This window comes from Danio rerio, chromosome 18 (assembly GCF_052040795.2).
Source record: "Danio rerio strain M-AB ecotype USA chromosome 18, GRCz13ab, whole genome shotgun sequence".
NCBI lineage: Eukaryota > Metazoa > Chordata > Actinopteri > Cypriniformes > Danionidae > Danio > Danio rerio.
Window position 1 is genome coordinate 5,308,283 of NC_141038.1, and position 24,218 is coordinate 5,332,500.

General features: G+C 34.7%; 1 long non-coding RNA gene across 3 annotated transcripts in view; it reads left to right on the forward strand.

Annotated features, from left to right (window-relative positions):
• The window catches only part of LOC147832722 (uncharacterized), a 574,579-nt gene that overhangs the window by 304,767 nt on the left and 245,594 nt on the right, over positions 1 to 24,218 (forward strand). Inside the window, exon 4 of one of the 3 annotated variants that reach the window (XR_015514615.1) lies at positions 1,167 to 1,702. The exons of 1 other annotated variant lie outside the window; for it this stretch is intronic. This is a non-coding gene — a long non-coding RNA (uncharacterized LOC147832722). Of the gene's footprint in view, positions 1 to 1,166; positions 1,703 to 24,218 lie in introns of those variants that run through there. One more of the 3 variants, XR_015514614.1, reaches the window with a different exon arrangement.

Genomic DNA, 24,218 nt, shown 5'->3' on the forward strand with positions numbered 1-24,218 from the left:
TATGTTTTTGTCTGTTTATTTAGTCTATTTATTTATTTATTTATATATGTTTTTGTCTGTTTATTAAGTCTATTTATTTATTTATTTATTTATTTGTCTATTTAAATTAGTTTAATTTGGTTTAAAAAAAATTTATTTAGTGTATTTATTTATTTATTGTATTTATTTATTTATTTATTTAATGAATTTATTTATTGATTTGAAGCTGGAAGGGCATCCTGTGCGTCAAGCATATGTTAGATAAGTTGGCGGACCATTCCACTGACCCCAGATTAATAAAGGGACTGAGCTGAAAAGAAAATAAATAAATGAATGAACATTGTGATAATATTAAACAAGTTTACTCTTTTCAGTGCTTCATATCAAACAACTGTAGCCCTGGTGCACGTGTTTTAGTTTGTTTGTTTTTTCACACAATTTAAACAATCAAGCAAAGAAACACAGACAAACAAACAAACAAATGAATAAATAAATAAATAAATATTTTTAGTTGTTTTCATTTTTTATTTGTATGAAATTTTTTATTCTTTTTTTCTGCAAAAACATTTAATATAATATATATTTTTAATTCATTCATTTATTTATTTAATTTAAATATATTTTTTAATTCATTTATTTTTTTGAATGAACATTTTTTACCCCAGAACAAACAGCCTTCTTCCCTCAACTTCTCATGCGATCGCCACAGACGGAGACATTTCCAATCGATGCGGCGTCTCATTCTGAAGTTGCTCCGATCACTATTCAGAAGGCCCTTATTGAGAAAAGTTATCAATAAAGGCTCCTGCTATCACAGACATGAGCACAAAGGTCAAGACCCGAGCCTCGATAACTCAATCCACTGATTTTCTGTCCGCACTCCATGCAATTGGGTTCAGCTGTGGCAATCAATGTGCCCGTGTTGACATTTGCCAGGCTTGCTATTTATTTTCAAAGCAAAACGCGGATCCATGAAAAACAAAACAAACACCTGATAAAAGGGGGAAAAGGTGTTTCGGTGGCTGTGAAAATGACCTTCTGTGCTGAATTGTGTGTGTCTGTGAAGCTGCTCATCAGAGGCCGCTGTGACTGTGCTGTAATTACTGCGCAAAAAGCCATCGATCAGCTGTTTTCTATCCTCCTCTAATCTCATCTCCATTCATCTTTCTTTCTTTTCTTTTTTTAAGCACGCCGGAATCACATGGACTTATGATCTGGAGAATCCCTCTCAAGATAAATCCTGTCTCAATCTGTTTGCTCCTCTTTTCTGGATGATTCTTCAGGCCTGCATTTCATGACCCAGATCTGTCTATTAGACATAAATTCACTAAAATTATGTTTTCGTTCTCGGCACTTTATTTTACAGTAAATCCTGTACTGTACTCTATTGGCCCATTTCTATGAGTGATACAGTAAGGTACGGGTCAGTATGGGTCACCTTAATCAGGCTTGTGTTTTCACTGCCAAAAGGATACCAATGTTGGCGCGGTTGTATGACAAAGTTTCAGTCGACGTCATTCTCGCTCGATAAAATGTCTACAGTAAAGCTGTACAGGTCGTTCACATGTCATATAAGAAGCACTTATCAAATGCTTTATACACATAAGTACTTGTGTATAAATGTTCATTACTAACCTTTCTGTGAACAGGATTTGATTATAACTGCAGAGCAATGATAGCCTACTGTAAAGTCTGCAATTATATGAAATAAATGAATAAATGTAATGTACTGTAATGTGTATTTATATAGCGCATTTATTGTGTATGGCCATATACCCAAAGTGCTTAACAATCATGAAGGGGGATCTCTCCACACCATCACCAGTGAGCAGCATCCACTTGGATGATGCGACGGCAGCCACAGGACCACGGCGCCAGTGCGCTCACAACACACCAGCTATTGGTGGAGTAGAGGGACAGTGATAGAGCCAATTCGGTGGATGGGGATGATTGGGAGGCCATGATCATAAGGGCTGATAGAGGGACTTTGGCCAGGACACCGGGGTTACACCCCTGCTCTTTCACGAGAAGTGCCATGGGATTTTTAATGACCACAGAGAGTCAGGACCTCGGTTTAACGTCTTATCCGAAAGATGAGCCGTTAAACCTTTGACTCAGTTGACTCTGATCTGCATCTTTGATCTGAAATGCAGCATATATGAACACATACAGACCCTTACAGTCTCCGATATGTTACCAATTACAGAAACACTACACACAGCATACATTTAGTCCTTATTTAGGTTCATAAACAACATACAACATACAGCCCACAGTTGCCTCTGATCTGCATCTTTAATCTTCACTAGCACTTATACGTTAACATAGTTAGAAAGTTAACATTAGTTAGAAAGTAATTCCGTAATTGCGAGTTCAGAATCATTTCCTCCTTTGTTTTTTCCAGCTTCTCCTTTGTGTTTGTCCCTCCCGTTTGCAAGGTGAGATGGGAGTTTGAGCTTAGGTAAATCTCGAGAACTCCCTTGCTTTAGTAGCTATTGAACAGATAGTGATTGCTCTAAAGAGATAACTATTTAGTAGGAGCATGTCTATGGTGCCGATTTGGATTGGTCAATTAACCTAAGTTGCATGTTTTTGGACAGTGGGAGGAAACCCGCGTTAGCATTTGGAGAATGTGTAATCTCTAGCCAGAAACATCGGCTGGCTTGATAAGGACCAGAACAAGTGACGTTCTTGCTGTGAGGCAACAGTGCTAACCACTGGGCCACCGTGCCACCCATCTAGGAAAGGGGTGGAAGGGGGGATTCTGCAAAGCGAAGATGGCTGTTATATAAAACTAAGGGTATTTATAGTGGCTAAGGAATCATCTGATTGGTGAATCATAAATTAAATAATGCGGGTCCAGCCACAAGCAATTATAATCATGTGATCCTCTCGAAATTAGTTTAAACTTCACTTAAATTTCTGAAACACATGCAAAAAAATAAAAAATAAAAAAAATCAGTAAGGGACCTTAAAGACCTTTCAGACCTTAAAGAGGTGGTCTCAGTACACTTTCAAAGGAACCCGGGAGTGGTTCATTTGTGGTGAACTAAAACAGACCCAACCGCAAAAAGTATTGCGCCTTTTTGGACTAGTCCACCTGCCAAAGTCCGATGCGCTGTGCATTATGGGATATGGAGGAAAAATATTTGTTGACAGCGCTTAAGTTAGTTAGTGTATTTAGTTTATTTGTGTATTTATGTATTTATTTATTTAGTCTATAGTATATTTATTTATTTAATTTTTATTTATTTAGTGTATTTATTTATTTAGTCTACATTTATTTGGTTTATTTTTTAGTCAATTTGTTTATTTAGTCTATTTCAGTGGTTCTCAAACTTTTTTCACCAAGTACCACCTTAGAAAAAAATCGTCTCTCCAAGGACCACCTTACGACGCTATTTTTTAACCAGTATTAAAAAATAGCGTCATAGGCCTAGTTAAGCAGCTACAGGTGTGCACAGTTTAAAAACGATGCAGATTACTTCCTATTATTAAGAATATGTATTAATGTCAGTCACTTTAAACATTTTAAATAGTCTGAACATTAACTGTGCTTGCAGATAAAAGAAAAATTTTGGTTAAAATGTGCTTTTAAAAGTTCGTTAAAAAATGGCGCTGTTCTTAAAAGGTAAAAAGAAAACTGCTGTACTTAAATCTAAAGTATTCATAGTAGCCTATTCATAAAAAGCTGGAAATGCTGCTTGGACCTTATAAATATAGGCTATATGTCATATTCCTACACTTTCAGACAAATCTTGAAATAAATGTTAAATGTACATATGACAGGGTTCATACAGGCACAGCCTAATGAAAATCAATTCCAGCACCTTTTTTTTTTTCAAGACTGACATGCTATGTATTGAAGACCTGAAATGTATTCTCAGCAATCCATAAAACATTGCATAGGAATAGATACAAATAAAAAACATTAATAATAATATTTATTAATCATATATTAATAATATAATAAACCTGCACTAAATGCTTGTGAAATCTTTTTTGTACTCAAGTAAAAATACTATTACACTGCTAAAATAACAACATTTTTAGTAAATAATGCTAATATTAGGTAAAAGTACAAAGTACTCTTTTAAAAAGTACTAGTTGGTTACTTTTGAAAAAAAAAATCAGATTTTCATTATGAAATCACTTTTTTTTTAAGTGTAAACCTGATTTAATGGTTTGATTGCTTAAATCCCAAAGCTACGTGTATAGGAATTTGCACTAAAAAAGGAAGTATGGTCGATTTTTTTTCTTTCATGACAATTAATCTTTTTCAATAGCACTGGTAAAACTACCAAATAATCTTTAAGGCCATAGAGACACTTTTTGCCCATTTTTTTAAAAAGATATTTTTAAGCTTTGAAAGGTTAAATTAAAGTATATGGTAAAAAGATTTTATTTTAGCCTTTTATTTACATATTTTACACTATTTTTCTTTACAATATGGCAAATTTGTTTCTTAAATAGCTGTCCATCACATGTAGATTTTATTTTACACTTAATCTTAACCTAAAATAGAAACTTAAAAAAAATACAAGTACACTGTCAGTAAAAAATAAAACAAATGACTTTATTTTACTTGAGGTATTTGAAATATGACAACACTACACTTATCAAAGCAGTCCTTTAAGAGCCTTATTGTAAATGTTGATAAATAAACAATAAGTAACAATGGATTGCTTTGACCTGTAATGCTTTAAGACAGATCAGAATACAGCTAAATGTGTAAATCACACAAATACCTCATCCAGAAACATTTCCAGCATTATTATTTTGTCGTAAAGAAATAAAAAAGTTCCACCTTTGCTAAAAGTTTCACTTGACAACACAGCCAAATAAGAAGACCATTAGCATTGTCATCGATCATGCATCAATCTATTTCTAAATACTTGATAACTTTGAATACTTTTGGCTAAATTTAGTCAAGGAGCAAAGACAAATAATGTCTACTTTAATAGTGGAAAGATCGCGATTGTATTCTATCTGAGCACACACGCGATCATGAGAGCACTTCCAGTTCATTTGAAAAAAGCATATTTAAGAGCTCGCATATCTGTTTTAGCGATTTGCGTACATGAATGCGCTCTCTCGTGTTAAAATAAAGCACTCGCCGCATTTGCAGAAATTAGTTATTGCGCAATACCTTCATTCCCGCGCCGCCATTCAGAATGTATTTAGAGGAGTGACAGGTCAGAGGCGAGTCGACTGGCTGTCGGAGAGCGAAACGTGTTTGTAGATCATCAAAAAGGCAGGAAATATGTCCGCGGTTTAATTACTCAGCTAGACATCTCTATAGTGAAAACATCCGAGAAGCATTATTCCAACAAAACATTTGTTTTTAAGTTGTTTTTTCTGTCTCTGCAACACTGAAAGCCTTTGTCCCGCCCTTACATTTCACGCAACTAGACAAGGTCGACTGTGATTGGCTACTTTTCATGTCAGTCAAATCACGCTCCAGAATCAATTCTTAAACTTCGGAAACTGATTTTCAGCAGCTTATGACACAATGCACTAAAACAAACACTCTAAGCACAACGTTGTGGTCGTACGCTTCACAAAACAGCCAATGCTGATCACATCGATGTTATATTACACATTAAAGGATTAAAAGTGCTAATGTTTCTTTTATTATTCAGCGATTCCTCCGCGTACCACTAGGAGGAAGCCCACGTACCACTAGTGGTACGCGTACCACAGTTTGGGAACCACTGGTCTATTTAATTGTTTATCTATTTATATATTAATTGTGTTTATTAATTTATTTGTTTATTTATTAAGTGTATTTATTTTATTTTATTTAAAATTTATTTATTTATTGAGTTTATTTATTGAGTTTATTTATTTATTTATTTTAATTTCTTTATTTAGTTTATTTATTTATTTATTTATTTATTTATTTATTTAATTAAATTATTTATTGATTTGAAGCTGGAAGGGCATCGAGTGCGTAAAGCATATGTTAGATAAGTTGGCGGATCATTCCACTGTGGTGACTCCAGATTAATAAAGGGACTAAGCTGAAAAGAAAATGAATAAATTAATGAATATTGTAACTATATTTAACATTTTTACTCTTATTACTGTGCTTCATATCAAACAATTAGCCTTGGTGCAGTTGTGTTTTAGTTTTTTCACACAATTTAAACAAGCAAGCATAGAAAAAAAAAACAACATGTTTTCACACCAGCCTTATTTTGTTCGGTTGAATCGCACTAGAGTTCATTTTCCCTCTTGGTGCAGCTCGTTTGGGCAGGTGTGAACGCAGCAATCGCACTTGTGTGCTCACCAAAAGCGGACCAAAAAAGTGGGCCGAGAACTCCTTAAAAAGGTGGTCTCAGTACACTTTCAAACGAACCCTGGAGTGGTTTGTTTGAGGAGAACTAAAACAGACCCAACCGCAAAAAGTACTGCACCTTTTTGGACTAATCCAGCTGCCATAGTCCGATTCCTTGTGCATTATGGGATATGGAGGAAAAATGTTTGTTGACAGCGCTTTACTAACATTTTTAAACAAATAGAGAGAGGGAAAAACATTACCTGATGGATCACAGGTAATATTTCCAGAAGATGACAATGTCGCAGTTTAGCTAAATTAATTCACTCCTCCTTCCAAAGTGACGTGCAATGCATTTATACATTGTTTTTCTGCAGCCGCCCTTCATTCTCGAAATGTATACTTTGTCTAAATTAATGTACTGTATGCTAACAATATAGTATACTATGAGCAGGGTTACAATCAATCAGCGCAGTCTTAGCTCCAAAGTCAAAAGCAACATTTTGTGTCTGCCGGTTTGTTTACTTGCGGGAGTTCCATTGACATTTTCTCGCACGTGAATTCTGACCAATCGAAAAGCAGTTTAGAAAATACGTCAAATGACAGCATTTTAGTTCTTTTTAACTGGTTCGGACCAAAGCCAGCAGTGTGGTGTGAAGACAACCCAAAGACGGCAGAACATGCTACAATGTATCATTTATTGCCCTTGGTTCTAGACCAAACGAAGCGAACTACAGATGTGAAGCACCCTGGATTTAATTTTTTCCATGTTTGTTGATGCTTTTTAATGGCATTATGTGACCCTGATCTTTCCTCCAACAACTTTTAACCTTGAAATGACCTTTTCATATATATATGTGTATTTTTTTCAAAATTATATATATATTTATATATGTGTATGTATATATATATATATATATATATATATATATATATATATATATATATATATATATATATATATATATATATATGTGTATGTATATATATATATATATATATATATATATATATATATATATATATATATATATATATATATATATATATATATATAATTTTGAAAAAAAATATATATATAATAAAAAAAATAGAATAATATTTTTCAGCTTTCATATACCTTTGGACAAAATCTGGCATGTTCAAAATTATTCATACTCTTTGCAAACTGTCACAGGCTTTTAACCTTGAAACTTTTAACCTTGAAACTTTCATGAACATTTTTATTATTTTGAAGTGCCATATTGTCTGGATTGGTGTTGCAGATTACGCTACAAAAACCTGCAAGTACATTTTTGTGTTATTTTACAGATGAATTTCTTCCTCTGTAAATTATTATTATTTCAAACTACTAAAATGTCAATAACTCACTTTAATAAACTGTAGAGTTGAATTTTCAACACCAAAAGTCAACAGAGATCAAGCTCCCATAATGCAACTTACAACTGTAAATAAAGAAAAACCACAGAAACTGTTAATTAACAGATATTTTTACAGTGTGCGTATGACACTTTAAAAACCACAGACAAAGTGCATTGTCTTTGTGTAACTCTATTTCCACTGTTCAGCCAGCAGTTGTTCTGCCTCTGAGCGCCTCATCTGCTTTTGGCAGACACCTGTTCACAACACACCTGCTCAAACAGACATGTGCACGCCTGTGTGCTTTATTATTTATTTATTTTTGACTGAGCGCACCTGTCCAGATCCACATCAGCCAAGAGCTACCGACCACATTAATAATTGCATCTTGATTTGTGACTTAATTTCCAAAATGTCCTGGCCTGAGCACCGGCGGCCCCCGGGGAGCCTGCATGTGTCATTACTAGCCGTTAGTTCAGACCTTTGACTTCTCAAGGCTGCGTTTCCGGGAATCATATAAATTCTTCTGTCACAGACACACAGCACACATCAGCTGGATTTATTCCATACTCGCATCAGCTGCAGAACAAGACTGGCCTCATAATAATGAGATTTCACCTTCGCTGATTGATGAGCTGGACTCAGTTGATCATTTTCAGTCACGTGACCTGTGCGGAAGCTGGCGGGCAAAAAACAATGAGCCGTAATGGCGGCTACACTGGGATCTCAACCCTGCTGAAATATCCAGCTTAAACCAGCCTAGGCTGGTTGGCTGGTTTTAGCTGATCGACCAGGCTGGTTTTATAGGGGTTTTGGCCACTTCCCAGGCTGCTTTCCAGCAATGTCCAGCCTGGTCTCTGCTCGTCAGGCTGAAAAATGACCTGCTAAAACCAGCTTGACCAGCCTGGCTTAAGCTGGACATAGCTGGTTTTGGCTGGGCTCCCAAGACCGCTGATCAGCTAAGACCAGGCTGGAAATGGCTGGAAACCAGCCTGGAAATGGCCAAAACTCCTCTAAAACCAGCCTGGTCGACCAGCTAAAACCAGCCAACCAGCCTATAGGCTGAACCGCCAACTTATCCAGCACGTTTTTACGCAGCAGATGCCAGCCGCAACCCATCTCTGTGAAACATCCACAAACACTCGTTCACACACACTCATACACTTAGGACAATTTAGCCTACCGCATGTCTTTGGACTGTGGGGGAAACCAGAGCACCCGGAGGAAACCCACGCGAATGGAAACTCCACACAGAAACGCTAACTGAGCCAAGGATCGAACCAGCGGCCTTCTTGCTGTGAGGCAACAGCACTACCTACTGCGCCACTGCTTCTCCATGTATAGAATCATGGAGTGCAATAACAGCTGAAAGGTGCCACAAGTTGGTTGACTCAATGCCACACAGATGTGAAGCAGTTATAAAAAAACTGTGATCATACAACTATCAACAATACAACAATCGTAGTGATTTTTTGTAGTGTTTCGTATTGGTTTTGATTTTGTATAGTCAATGGCAGACACTGCTATGTTTTTGAACACACGCTTTCAACTAATTTCCCAATTGCACAGCCTTTAGATCGTGCATATCATGAATGCTGGGTCTTGTTTGTTTTCTGAGAATCCACTGCATCTACTGCTAGCTTTGCCATGTATCAATAGAAAATATACAAAAAACCTTGGTTTTACATCTCATCTGATAGACGGTGCTCGCTAACTGTATGACGTCCCCATCACTATACTGGGGCATTAGAACTCGCACAGACTGCAGATTGAGCGCCCCCTACTGGCCTCACTAACACCACTTCCAACAGCAACCTAGTTTTTCCATGTTATCTACCGTCCAGACACTGACCAGGCTCAGTCCTGCTTATCTTCAGAGACTGGTCTTGGACTGCAGGGTGATATGGCTATTTTATTTAATTTATCATTTATTCATTCAGGTCAACCTACAAGGATAAATGCATATATTTATGATGCGGTTTTGAATTTTGAGAAATTTTACAATTATTTGCAATAACTGTATTGTCTTGAATGTTACATGATCCTCCAGAAATCAGTCTAATATTCTCATTGTTTGATGAATAGATCTCAAACTATACGCTAATAACTGAAGTGACTTTGAAATCTGAAGTGAATTTATAAGGGTTGACAATTGTCTCATACTATTGCATACTTTACCAATAAAAAATATTGTAAGTCTAATTAAATCAACTCGCTGAACACTGCTTATGAGAGTGTTCATTTTACATCAATGTAAATCTCAGATGAGAAAGACGAGTGCCAAAGTAATCAGTTCTTTTCTTTGGCCAAAAGAGCTGTTGACAGCGAAGGAGGAAGTAGGATATTTTGAGAAGCAGGTGCACAACAGACTGACTGAACCTGGCCAAAACACACTGAACACCGGCTGCTCATTCACTACAGCTGCTCCTGGCAGAGTCAAAAACACACCCTACAGTCTGTTAAACACTGAAAAATAAACCATATGTCATATATAATCACTTTGGGAAAAAAAGTGAATATGAATTTGATCTAGTAATTACTAATATCTTTTGATATACTGCCCATGTATAATACAGCAATTTAAACATTTTATCATATGAGAATATGCTGCAAAAAAAAAAAGAAAAAATGATGCTGATTCTTTAAATAATATATATTTACTTGAAAATTAAGATGAAACTTATTTTAAAAAGTTTACTGAAATGACCAATACAAAGTGCTTTCCTAGATACAATACTTTTTTTCAAATGAATATTTTTTCATTTGAATGGAGTGAGTGGGTTCATGAAAGAAAGAAAGAAAATGAAAGAAAGAATGAATGAATGAATGAATGAAGCTAGTAAGTGGTGAATAACAGAATGAATAAGTCAAAATTAATGCGTGAGTGAGTGAGTGAGTGAGTGAGTGAGTGAGTGAGTGAGTGAGTGAGTGAGTGAGTGAGTGAGTGAGTGAGTGAGTGGAGTGATTGGGTTGGTGAATGAATGGAGTGGGAGAGTGAATAAATGAATGGAGCTAGTAAGTGTTGAATGAAAGTATGAATAAGTTGAATGAATGCATGCATGCATGCATAAATGAATGAGTGAGTGAATGAATAAATGAACAAACAATAAATGAATGAACGAAAAAATGAACAAACAAATGAACAAATCAATTAATTAATTAATGATCGGGTAAGTGAAAATAAATGAATGAATGAATGAATGAATGAATGAATGAATGAATGAATGAATGAATGAATGAATGAATGAATGAATGAATGAATGAATGGATGCAAAAATTTAGTGAGTGAGTGAGTGAGTGAATGAATGGAATGAGTGGGTTAGTGAATGAAGGGAGTGAGTGAATGGAGGGAATGCATGAATGAATGAATTGAGTGAGTGAGGGAATGAGAGAGTGAGTGAGTGAGTGAGTGAGTGAGTGAGTGAGTGAGTGAGTGAGTGAGTGAGTGAAGGGATTAAATAATTTATGAAACTAGTGAGTGGTGAATGAACAAACGAATGAGTGAAATAAGGAATAATTGTATGGATTGAGTGAGTGAATGATTGAATTTATAAATTAATTAAATAATGAAGGAAAGAGTGAGTGAGGGGTGGGCGGAATAAAAAAGAATGAATGAATGAATGGATGGAGTGAGCAAGTGGATTAAGTGAAAAAATATTGAAAGTATGTATGAGCCAGTTAGTGAATGAGTGATTGATTGACTGAATGAATGCATGAATGAATGAATGAATGAATGAATGAATGAATGAATGAAGCAATCGAGCGAGCAGAAAAAACAATTTAACAATTTAGTGGGTGAATGAATGAATGAATGAATGAATGAGAAAATAATCGGATAAGTGAATGAATGAAAATTACATTTTAATTTCATTTAAGTTTTAGAGAAATATTTGTGTTTTAAAGGTATATTTGTGGATAATATTACAATGTCAATACCATGAAGAGATCTGTTTAACTGTAACTTAACTGGATTAGCTTATGTGTTGTTAATCAATTCGCTTGAGTTAAGTATTTGTTATACATAAAAAAAAAAAAAAATATATATATATATATATATATATATATATATATATATATATATATATATATACATACACAAATACACACACATTCCCTAATTTTTTCAAAATTCCATGATATTCCAGAAATTGTATGATCCACAGGAGCCCTGTATCACAGCTGGGCAAATGTTTACAGTGGAGAACAAAAGTACAACAAATATAATTTTTTATGCTCATATTTGCCACAGCAGCAAAAAAAAAAAAAAAATCTATAGTGATTCTCTGTTTTCATTATTCCGTCATCAGAAAAGCACACGTCGCCTGTCTAATTCAGATGTTTATCCATCCAGATTGCAACCAGTCTGAAAGCATGAAAGTGTGAAGCTCCGCCGGGCTGGATCCCGCTTTCTTAAACAATCAAAACACATTACTGGGTCAGTGCCCTGTAAACCCCGCTATTTACCTTGCCAGCTTCACTCAGCGCCTCAGGACAAACAAAAGTAGGCCACTAAACAGCTTTACCTTATTCTGCTTCTTTCCATCTCATCCTCTCTTTCTCTCTCAGTTTAATTCAATTCAATTCAAAAGAGGTTTATAGGCATGACTTGACAAGTGTTGCCAGATTATTGCAGATTTCAAGTAATTATAAAACACACACACACATTTAGAATTTTACTTTTGTTTATAAAATATAATTTATGTGTATAATTTTAACACAAAAATAAGAAAAAAGTGAGATATACAAAATTAATTATAACTTTCTCTGTAGTCAATAGGAAATCCTTTATTGGCTATTACAGTAATCAAAGGCATACTATAATTGCTGACCAGCTTTCAGCACTGCTATTTTTGCCCATTCATCTTTAGCAATGAGCTCCAACTATTTCAAGTTGGTGTGTTTCCTTTCCCTCACCCTGATCTTTATCTCCCTCCACATGTTCTCAATTGGATTTAGATCAGGATTTTGGCTGGGCCACTCCCAAACATTAACAAACAAATGTTTTGTCTGCTATTTCTTCACCCCTTCTGTTGTGTTTTGGTCCTCTTCATGCTGAAGGGTAAGAATTTACAACCGTTGACCGGTCCGCGGTGATAAAAAGGTTGGGGACCACTGCTATATAGTATGGAGGTATGCGATTTCGCCTGCAGCCTGTGACAGTTTACAAAGAGTATGAATAATTTTGAACATGACAGATTTTGTCCAAAGGTATATGAAAGCTGTCAAATATTATTCTATTTTTTTTATTATATATATATATATATATTTCAAAATAATATATATATATATATATATATATATATATATATATATATATATATATATATATATATATATATATATATATAATAATAATAATAATAATAATAATAAAAGCTCAAAATAATAATAATAATAATAATAAAAAATTGCCGGTTAAATAAAAGTAACAAAGTCAGAGTTTGCAAGGGGTGTAAATCATTTCAGGCTTGACTGTATATAATAATAATAATAATAATAATAATAATAATAATAATAATAATACAAATTAGGATAATTCATAATAAATATAAAATATAAAAACAAAACTGTACATAGATAACTGTACATTCATTCAGATGGTTTGTAATAATGTCTCTGACTCACTTTCTCTCTCTCTCTTTCTTTGAGAGTTTAAGTACGATCCTCTTTCAAAGCACTCACTTAACCTCTCCAAAGACCTTTCATTAAAATTTAAAGGCCACTCAGAGAAGGTCAGTGCTCCGCTGGCCAGATTAAGAGCTGTGAAGACAGAGAACATTAGTTTGAATATGTCTGTTCCTCATCACACACACACACACACGTGCATCTTTCTGTTCAGACCTGCATTTACCAGGGAAATCAAACGCCCAGAGGACTTCGGGTAGGCGATGGAACAATAATGATATGTCTATCACTCGCTTTTTCATTGCTTCTCTCTTAGAATCACACAGCAACACCTTCACCAGCTTCCACTTAATGTAACATACGATGGTTTTTCAGTGAGGGCTTTTTTTCTTCATGTTCCTGCACTCAGAAATAAGGAAGAGTAATATTGTTAATAATAACAGAATAAAAATGAAGGAATAGTACTCAAGATCACGTTAATAACTCAATAATCTATAGATATTATGAATAAATGTGATCTTGTCATCAATTTTATATATATATATAGATATTATGAATAAATGTGATCTTGTCATCAATTTTATATATATATATATATATATATATATATATATATATATATATATATATATATATATATATATATATATATTGTTTTTTTTTTTTTTTTCATTGGAAATTCTTTTGGTTGCACTTGATTTGACAGTATGTGTATTTAAGGACTGGGCTATATAAAAGGTCGGGTTATATAAGGTTGTTACATGGGTTAAGGTTGCCAAAGATGTCGATTCTAGTTCATAATTTAAGAAAGTGGCAGAGGGTAGATTTTTCCCTTGAAACATCTGTCGAACTGCATCCCAATAATCACAATTACTTTAGAAGACGTATTGGAACCCGCACGGACTCAAGATTCTCACAGAAATCAGTCAAGTTTGGTGAAAGAGAAATCATGGTTTAGGTTACATTCAGTATGGGGGCGTGCAAGAGATCTGCAGAGTGGATGGCAACATCAACAGCCTCACGTATCAAGTCATTTGTCCTGCCCACTACATTACAAACCACAGGAGAGCCTATAAATCAAAGTTCCTGAAAGCAAAGGATTGGCCAGCCCAGTCACCAGAAGTAAACATTATTGAGCATGTTGATGCAAACATATGCCAGTTCGGACCCAAAAGACATACTACTGTACTGTAGTATCTGACAAGTCCCACCCCCTTCAACTCACTATTGCTATACTTTCTTGATCTCAAACACTCTCACGGGCAGAGCTGTAATAAAAAACGTGATTGGCCATATTTAAAAAGGGGGAGGAGCTACTCTATGCCCCATCCCATCTTTAGGTTTCAGTTCAAATTACATATTGATGCAGTGGTCCAAGCTCATGGGAGTCATACCCAATATTTATTAGTTTTCCATTGCACCATGACATTATACTGTACATTATTTCTGTTAAGTGACAAGACTTTTGTCGAACCAAAGTCAGACCTTACTTTCTTAATTAAATAATTAAACATCAAGGCATGATCATGTTTTATTTGGGTAAAATAAGCGTAATCTAGAGGCCTTTGCCTTTCATATAAGCTACTTCTGATGCCAAAAGATCAACTGAAAGTCAAGTTATTATTTGTTGTTTCTAAAACTTAGAGACATTTATCAGGTAGTGTACATGATCAAATAAAATAAAATAAAATAAAATAAAATAAAATAAAATAAAATAAAATAAAATAAAATAAAATAAAATTAAAATAAATTAAAAAAAATAAATAAAATAAATGTAAAAAATATATAAAACAAACAAATAAATAAATAAATAAATAAATAAATAAATAAATAGGTGCTATCCTAAAATGTGTATAAAAACTGTTAAAATATAAAAAAGTGTTCTGTTACATTTCACATATGCTTACTATGGCATTTACAAATAGTGATGCATTATTAAATGCACCTAACCTAACATTAAAATAAAGTGAACAAAAAACGTATAATCATTAAGGTGTTGTAGATAGATAGTAGAGCAATTGTGCATAATTACTCGCAATAACCCTAAATCATCAAACTTTATCCTAATAAGTGCATTGCTAATTAACACTCAGTACTTAAATATAGTGTAAATTGCACTACAAGAACATAAAGATAATACAAAGCAATGCATTCAAAATAAAGCTAATGAAAATGAATTCAACATTCAACTGACTGACTGTTTTAAAATGTATTTTTAATAACTGCTGATCTTAAAGTAATCTGTTCTCTGAGAACAGCTAAAGTTTCTGCAATGCATCTGCAGCAGTCCAGCGAAAAAGTGCTGCTATGTGCATGTAAAGTTTTGTTGGTAAATCCAATGCGACCAAAACATGAATGAAATGTGAAGCTGGCACCTTCTCGGTCTCAGTCGTCACCTTGTTGCCGTGGGAAACAGCTGACGCTAGTGCTCATGTTGATGATGCAAACATATGCCAGTTCGGACCCAAAAATATCATGTGAAATGAGGAGTGGAAGAGTTGGGTGGTCTGAAAACTAACCAAACTATAATGATAACTTTAAAATTTGGGGTGTATGAGCCATTTTCCTCACGGGGACCAAAAAAAAAGTCCTCATACGGTAAAAAATTACTGGTATTTCTATTTCTATTTTTTTGGTATATTTGCTTCACACAACATATGTCATACAAGTTCCACACACATACACAACATACACTTACCGGCCACTTTATTAGGTACACCTTACTATACCGAGTTGGACCCGCTTTTGCTTTCTGAACAACCTTAATCCTTCAAGGCATAGATTCAACAGGATACTGAAAATATTCCTCAGAGATTTTGGTCCATATTGACAGCAGTTGCTGCAGATTTTTAGGATGCACATCCATGATGTGAATCTCCCGTTCCACCACATACCAAAGTTGCTCTATTGGATTGAGATCTGGTGATTGTGTAGGCCATTTAGTACAGTAAACTCATTGTCATGGTCAAGAAACTATTCTGGAATGATTTGTGGTTTATGACATGGCGCGTTATCCTGCTGGAGGTAGCCATCAGAAGATGGGTACACTGGGGTCAAACCCTAGAGATAGTTGTGCGTGAAAACCCCAGTAGACCATTCAGCTGGCATCAACAACCAAGCGACGTTCAAAGTAATTTAAACCCCCTTTCTTCCCCATTCTGATGCGCGGTTTGAACTGCCGCAGATCATCTTGACCATATCTACAAGCCCAAATGCATTTAGTTGCTGCCATGTGTTTGGCTGATTTGAATTTTGCGTTAACAAGCAGTTGGTAGGTGTACCTAATAAAGTGGCCAGTCAGTGTACACCTGTACACTACATTTTTATTTTGACTTTCATTTTGATTTCGATTTCCTTTTAAATTTAATTTCAAGAGGTAGTGCGCCACGTGTGAACACCATTACAAAGTTCGACATACTTTATTCATTAACTATAAATATTTAAATGAAACCTTTTATTACACATTAATAATACATGCTGGACATGTAAGGAACATGCCAACACTGTAAGGCACACTTCTTAACATACAAAAAAAGGCGGAAGAGAATGGGCTCAACTCTCTTTAGCAAAGATGTAAATCAGGACAGCAGCTAGTAAATATTTAGTCGCAGGAGCACATTTAAACCTATTTACAAGCGCACAAGACTGTCAAGTGTTAAACGCTCAGGGGGAAAATCTCATGAGGAAGTATAAATCCAGACGCAGATCCAGATTAATCCCACTAATAATCAGAGACGGAAGTGATGTGTTGCCTCTGGCTCTTTCTCTCTCTCTCTCCTTTTCTCACAGTGCACCGACTGCATTCAGAAAGTCCCAGAATTCCCTGTGTTCATCTACCTGCACATACTTACCCTCCGTTTCCAACACCAATGGGCTATATGCAGCACAGCTAGTGTTTTTCAGCCAATGGTAAACCTTCGGTGAAAGGTTAATGTGACTATTTTTAATTTAAGGATTCTTTTGCAGTTAAACAGACTTGAGCATTCATGTTGTTCAAGCAGAAAACGAGATGATAGACCATGTAAGAGCTGTCAGGATCAGCAGTCGAGCGCAGAACTAAAGGGATAAAATAAATATTCTTATTTTAAAGTAATGACAGGGTAAAATGGAATTTAACGCAGTGCTTCTTGTCAGGTCTGAGACCCACTTTATATCAGATATCTATCAGTAAGTGAAATTCACTTAGTTTTAAAGGAAACAGATCTTTAACGGGCAATTTTTTTAATGAAAAGACTCATTGGAAGCTGTTGAAGTGGCTAACAGAACATTGAAAGTCTGTGTGCATATACTCTATTCCCAACACCAACAGCCACTTCGCAGACTATCCATCGTAAATAGTGTTGGAAAATATAATTATTCCCTCCCAAACCCTGTAGTAATATGAAAAGTGTACTATGTCTGTTAAATATTCAAATTAATCATCGGTATACTAGCTAATGGAAACCTAGAGGCCATGGTCTTTAGCCTCCTTGGTAGAGCAACCGACTACCATGCGGAAGGTCGCCCTGTCGACCGGCGGGGTCAGATTGGTGTCGTGACCCAGATGGGAGTGAGGTTTAGGGGGGTGAGTGTAACGGAGGCCAGCTAGTGAGTGCTGTGCAGGTAAACCTCACTCCTCTGACCTCTAAAGGTGCTCTAGCGACAGACGCTAGAGGTCATGGTCTTTAGCCTCCTTGTTGGAGCAACCGACTCCCATGCGGAAGGTCGCCGGTTCGATACCAGCTCGAAGCGGGTTGGTGGCGCAGGACCAATGGGGTCACATTGGTGTCGTGACCCAGATGGGAGTGAGGTTTAGGGTGGTGAGTGTAACGGAGGCCAGCTAGTGAGTGCTGTGCAGGTAAACCTCACTCCTCTGACCTCTTAAGGTGCTCTAGCGACAGATGCTAGAGGCCATGGTCTTTAGCCTCCTTGTTAGAGCAACCGACTCCCATGTGGATGGACGCCGGTAGATACCAGCTCGAAGCGGGTTGGATGGCGCAGGACCGGTGGGGTCATGTTGGTGCCGTGACCCGGATGGGAGTGAGGTTTAGGGGGGCGACTGTAACTCAGGCCAGCTAGTGAGTACTGTGCAGGTAAACCCCACTCCTCTGACCTCTTAAAGTGCTCTAGTGACAGATGCTACAGGCCATGGTCTTTAGCCTCCTTGTTAGAGCAACCGACTCCCATGCGGAAGGTCACTGGTTCGATACCAGCTCGAAGCGGGTTGGGTGGTGAAGGACCGGCGGAGTTACATTTGTGATAAATTACAAAAAAGAAAAAAAAAACGAATTACCGCTTGTGTGAGGCATTTGAAATGCAGAGTGTATGAGGGTGGGACAGTAAATTTGACGTTCTCTGCTGTTTTCAGTCTTTACTTTTCACTTGATAACACCATTGTCAAGTTTTTTCCCCCATTATTTAAGCAAATAGGACAGTAATATATGTTTTACGGGGGCACCACCACATTTGTATAGTCCAGACCAGAGATGTATAAAGTACTAGAGACTCAGACTTAGTTAAAAGTGCAAGTGCTCTATTAAGAAAATGACTCGAGTAGAAGTTGAAGTGCTCTTTAAGCACCATACTTAAGTGGAAGTACTAAAGTATTCAACGTTTTATGTACTTAAGTATTGCAAGTAGTTTATTTCAAAATTTACAACTCAAGTACTCAAAGTAAAAGTAGAAGTACTGTGGAATGTAGTTATTAAAGAAAGCAGTCTGACAGATCCGTTTGCGATAGCACCCTCCTAATGGACATTGGATAAGACGAAATTGCCAAGCATCCAGCCCCAAATATACAATCTCATTGAAGCTCCAAGTGTTTTTACAAGAGAGAAGTTGAAAGCCTACAAGTCTTTGGATGCCAACAATTTTGTTCTGTGTGGTCATGTGCAAGAAATAATGTTCAATGATTACCTGATTACAAACTGCGCAGTGCTAAAAACCGAGGTTCTGCCTTGCCAAGGACAAGGAAAAAAAAGACAGAGCTGTACAAGGCCTGGGTAATCATCAATAAGCGAAACAACTGCCTTCTGACAGCGAACTGCACCTGTATGGCAGGGTATGTGAACTTACACTTTAATAATTCATTCTAAGCATTCAGTGTCCGCAGTTTAATTCACCATATCATTGCCGCAATCAAAAAACGAGTAATGTGTATGATTCAGCATAGCGTGAACTTACCTGATATGAAATGAGAACTGCAGGATCAAGCATTTTTATTTAGGTGGTCACTTAATTCAGCTCTCTTCTGGCCAAAGACATCTGCGGTTGACATTGAAAGCAGTGTGGTGTCCAGTAAAAGTTAAGTTTTCTATTTTTGGACTTTCGATTTTGGCGTCCTACCGCACAACACAACATGTTTGCTATTGCAACCGGTCTCTTTTTGCAACCAGGGACCCATGTGACGTCATATGTGACATAGGTTGGTAATTCCTCTATAGCATACACTGAAAAAATGCAGGGTTCCACACAATGTATTCATGTTGTCCCAACACAAATCAATTAAGTTAACTTAACACTTTTAACAAATTTATATGGATTAAACATAAAAAATATGTTTAATTAATTAATTTAATTAATATAAATATATATTAATAATTTTTAAAAAAGTTGTCCCAATGAATTGTCAAGAAATGTGTTGTTTCAGCTCATTTTAATTAAGTAGTTTGAACAAGTAAAAAAACAAAAAGCAAATTTTGAGAATAATGTTTGTTACACCTTACAACAATAAATAATATTCTTACACTCCCATAAGCATTTTGTTTAGGTTTAAGGGTATGTGTAGAGTCTACATCTACCCCTACACTGTAAAAAAATACAGTTTATTAAATAATATGAATAATACTTTGTGTAATTACTGTTTTTACATTAGTGTGATGATTGGGTTTACCATTTTAGTTGGGCTAGACGTTTTTCGTTCATTCATTTTAGTCCTTTTATTAATCTGGGGCCACCACAGCGGAATGAACCGCCAACTTATCCAGCAAGTTTTAACGCAGCGGATGCCCTTCCAGCCGCAACCCATCTCTGGGAAACATCCACACACATATTCACACTCACACTACACTACGGACAATTTAGCCTAACCAGTTCACCTGTTCCGAATGTCTTTGGACTGTGGGGGAAACCGGAGCACCCGGAGGTGAACCAGCATGAACGCAGGGAGAACATGCTAACTCCACACAGAAACGCCAACTGAGGCTCAAACTAGCGACCCAGCGACCTTCTTGCTGTGAGGGGACAGCACTACCTACTGCGCCACTGCTTCGCCCCGGGGTAGACGCTAATACAATACAATTAATGCGGATTTTAATCAAAAATATAAATGCTTCTTGTTAACTTCTGATCGCTGCTGCTGTATCCCTTCTAGGGACAACCTGTCACACGGGAGCAAAAAAAAACTCCTCCAAAATAATGAGACATTATAAGCCAGTACAGTTTATCTCAGTGTGCGCAGGAGCGTGAATCAAACCTCTCTCGCTTCCCACAGCTTTATTGGAGAACATGGATCAGATTGTCAAGGTCTCACCCAGAGGAATGGGTCATTTTACCTTTGCTTCGCAATTGTGTTTCTGCCGGTTAAAAATAATGCAGCTCATTCTGCTACGCGTGTAAAGCCACCGAGTCTTGGATATATAGCATTATGTTAACCTCATTTTGTACAAGAGGCAGTTTACGGCATGCTGATATGGAAACAAATACTGTTTCGCAGGTATAGCTTGTAGGTTTGGATGGCTTGGCTAGTTTAGGGAATAGAAATGGAAATATTCCTGGAGAACTTTCTGTTTGTTTGTTTTTATTTTTAGTATTCTTGGCAGAACATGTTTACTGACTGGTTGATTCGTGTTTGTTACAGTGCGGACTTTTAAATATGAAATAATTATTGGAGTTTTTAGGGTTAGTGACCTCAAATCTTTAAATAAATAAATAAATAAATAAATAAATAAATAAATAAATAAATAAATAAACAAATGAAGTGTGTTTAAATTTGTGTTTGAGAGCTTCACCATTATGACAGGGTTAAATTGATTGTTATTTATTTATTTTTTTATTTATTTTTTTGTTACCTGAAATAAGATGACCTGAAACAAATAAAGCATGTATTAAAAAATAATATATGCTATATACATATATATATATATATATATCAGATAGCTAAGTAGGAGATATTTCTCAAATTTAATTACTTTAATTTGAGGTGAATAAAACTACAATTAAAATAATAGTAGTAGTAATAATAATAATAATAATAATAATAATAATAATAATAATAATAATAATAATAATAACAACAACGACAACGACAACGACGTTGATGATGATGATAATATTTAAAATAAAATTCAATAAAATAATAAAAATAACTGAAATTTTAAAACTGTATATAAGAATTGTAGTTTCATAATAAAATACATATTTATTTTAGATGTAATATAATTTATATGTATATAATTCTAAATAAAATAAAAAAATACAAACAGATAATTTTGTATTCTTAAAACTGTAAGCAGTGAATACAGTTGCGTTATTAATATTTAGTTAATATGTATCAATAGGTTGTATTGCCATTTTTAATATTGTAGTAGTTTCTAATTTTTTTTTCCTTTTTGTTATTTTAATAGTTAACTTTATTTATTTATTGTTATTAACTATAAACTATAAACATGAACCTACTTTACTTCACCATTGAACCTACTGTACAATACTTACAGTTTTAAAACAACCAAGCTTTTATTATTTCAATTTTATTTTAAATAAATATGAATTAAATAAAATAAATATGATTTTTATATTGAAACTAAAATACATGATCATAGTTTTTAAAATTACCAAATTATTTTAATTGATTTTAAATAAATATAAATTAAATGTTAAATACATAATTACTTATTTTTGAAACCTTTTGTTCACAGTTATAAAAAGACCAAGGTATTTTTGTTGTTTAATTGGATTTTATTTTAAATAAATAAAAATTAAATATAAAATAAATAAGTATTCTATTTAAAATGAATGTTTTTTTTGTTATTTTATTTTATACTATTTTTAATAAATTAAACATATAATAAATATGCATTTTATTTTGAAACTACAATACTTGTACAAAGTTTTAAAATTGCCAAATATTTTTTTATTTGATTTTAATATATATATATATATATATATATATATATATATATATATATATATATATATATATATATATATATATATATATATATATGTGTGTGTGTGTCTAATAATTTATATTAACATATAAATTAAATGTAAAATAATTAGGCATTTTATTTTGAAAAAGGACAATTGGTCACAATAATTCCAGAAATAAACATTTTATTATTTTTTTAATTCACAGTAAAATAGTTGAACGAATGAACAGCCAACTTATTAAGCATATGTTTTACAAAGCGGATGCCCTTCCAGCAGCAACCCAGTACTGGGAAACATCCATACACACTCATTCTCACACACACACACACACACACACACACACACACAAACACACAAACACATACACTATGACCAGTTTAGTTTACTTACTTCACCTATGTCTTCTGTCTCTGAACTGTGGGGGAATCCAGAGCACCCGAAGGAAACCCACACCAACTCGGGAAGAACATGCAAACTTTACACAGAAATGCCAACTGACCCAGTCGGGACCAACGACTTTCTTGCTGTGAGACGGCTTACCATTGAGGCACTATCACGCTTAAAATATTAATTAAATGTAAAATAAATATTTGACAATTGACAATTTCATAAATTCACATTAAAATAATATTAATAATTTAATATTTAGGTAAAGTAATCTATTCTAGTCTGTTTTGTTCTCTTCTGTTCCCTTCTGTTTCATTTCATTGCATTCTATATATATTCTATATTTAGCTCACTGCAATAACCCCATCCTAAAGCAAACAGATGTTCTACATTATTCCACAATAATAGGTTTCCGCGTGTCCATCAGTAGCATTTTCCCTATCTGAAACATCACAAATAAGCTGCAATAAGCCTGTTCTTGTGACACAAATCAATATCAGACTCTCCACTGCATATTTGGCTTCATCTTCTGAATTATATTTGTGAAATAATCAATACTTATTACTTTTGGATGGACCGACTATACAGCGTTTTTAACTGCTCATGGAGTCTGCCGTATCATTAATTGAGTTATTCCTCCACGCTGTCCTGTTATTGTTTTACAGTCTATTTAGATAATAATTTCAGTCTTATGTGCCTCAAAATGGCACATAACCACCCCCCCACCCAAAAAAAAAACAAAAAAAACAACTGCCACTCGCCATTTTCACACGTTGTGTCTGGGCAGAATAAACTGGAGTGTGGAGCAGATTGTAGCCATAAGTCTGTTTTAATGAGTTCAACCCTTCAGTCTTTTCTGTTTCTCTTGAGGAGGAGCTTTTCTTCTTGAACTCAGCTCACACTTTTGACTCACATGATCGTGTTCGTGCATACACCGCCGTTCTGGATGCTTGTTGATCCTGTTATTATTTTTCTTTTTCTTTTTTTACCTATGCAAATGGTTCTACATTTATTAATGTATTTTTTATATATTTATTTGTTATATCACTGAATAAAATAACAATATTAATAATATGTGTATAATTGAATATTTAAAGTAAACATTTCAATGTGTTTTGATGTATTTTGATGTGTATGTATGTGTGTGTGTGTGTGTGTGTATATATACATACATATATATATATATATATATATATATATATATATATATATATATATATATATATATATATATATATATATATATATATATAAATGCGGACTTTTAAATATGAAATAATCATTGTGAGTTTCAGGGTTAGTGTCCTCAAATCCTTAAATAAATAAATAAATAAACAAATACAGAAAGAAAGAAAGAAAGAAAGAAAGAAAGAAAGAAAGAAAGAAAGAAAGAAAGAAAGAAAGAAAGAAAGTGTGTTTAAAGTTGTGTTTGAGAGCTTCACCATTATGTAAGGGTTAC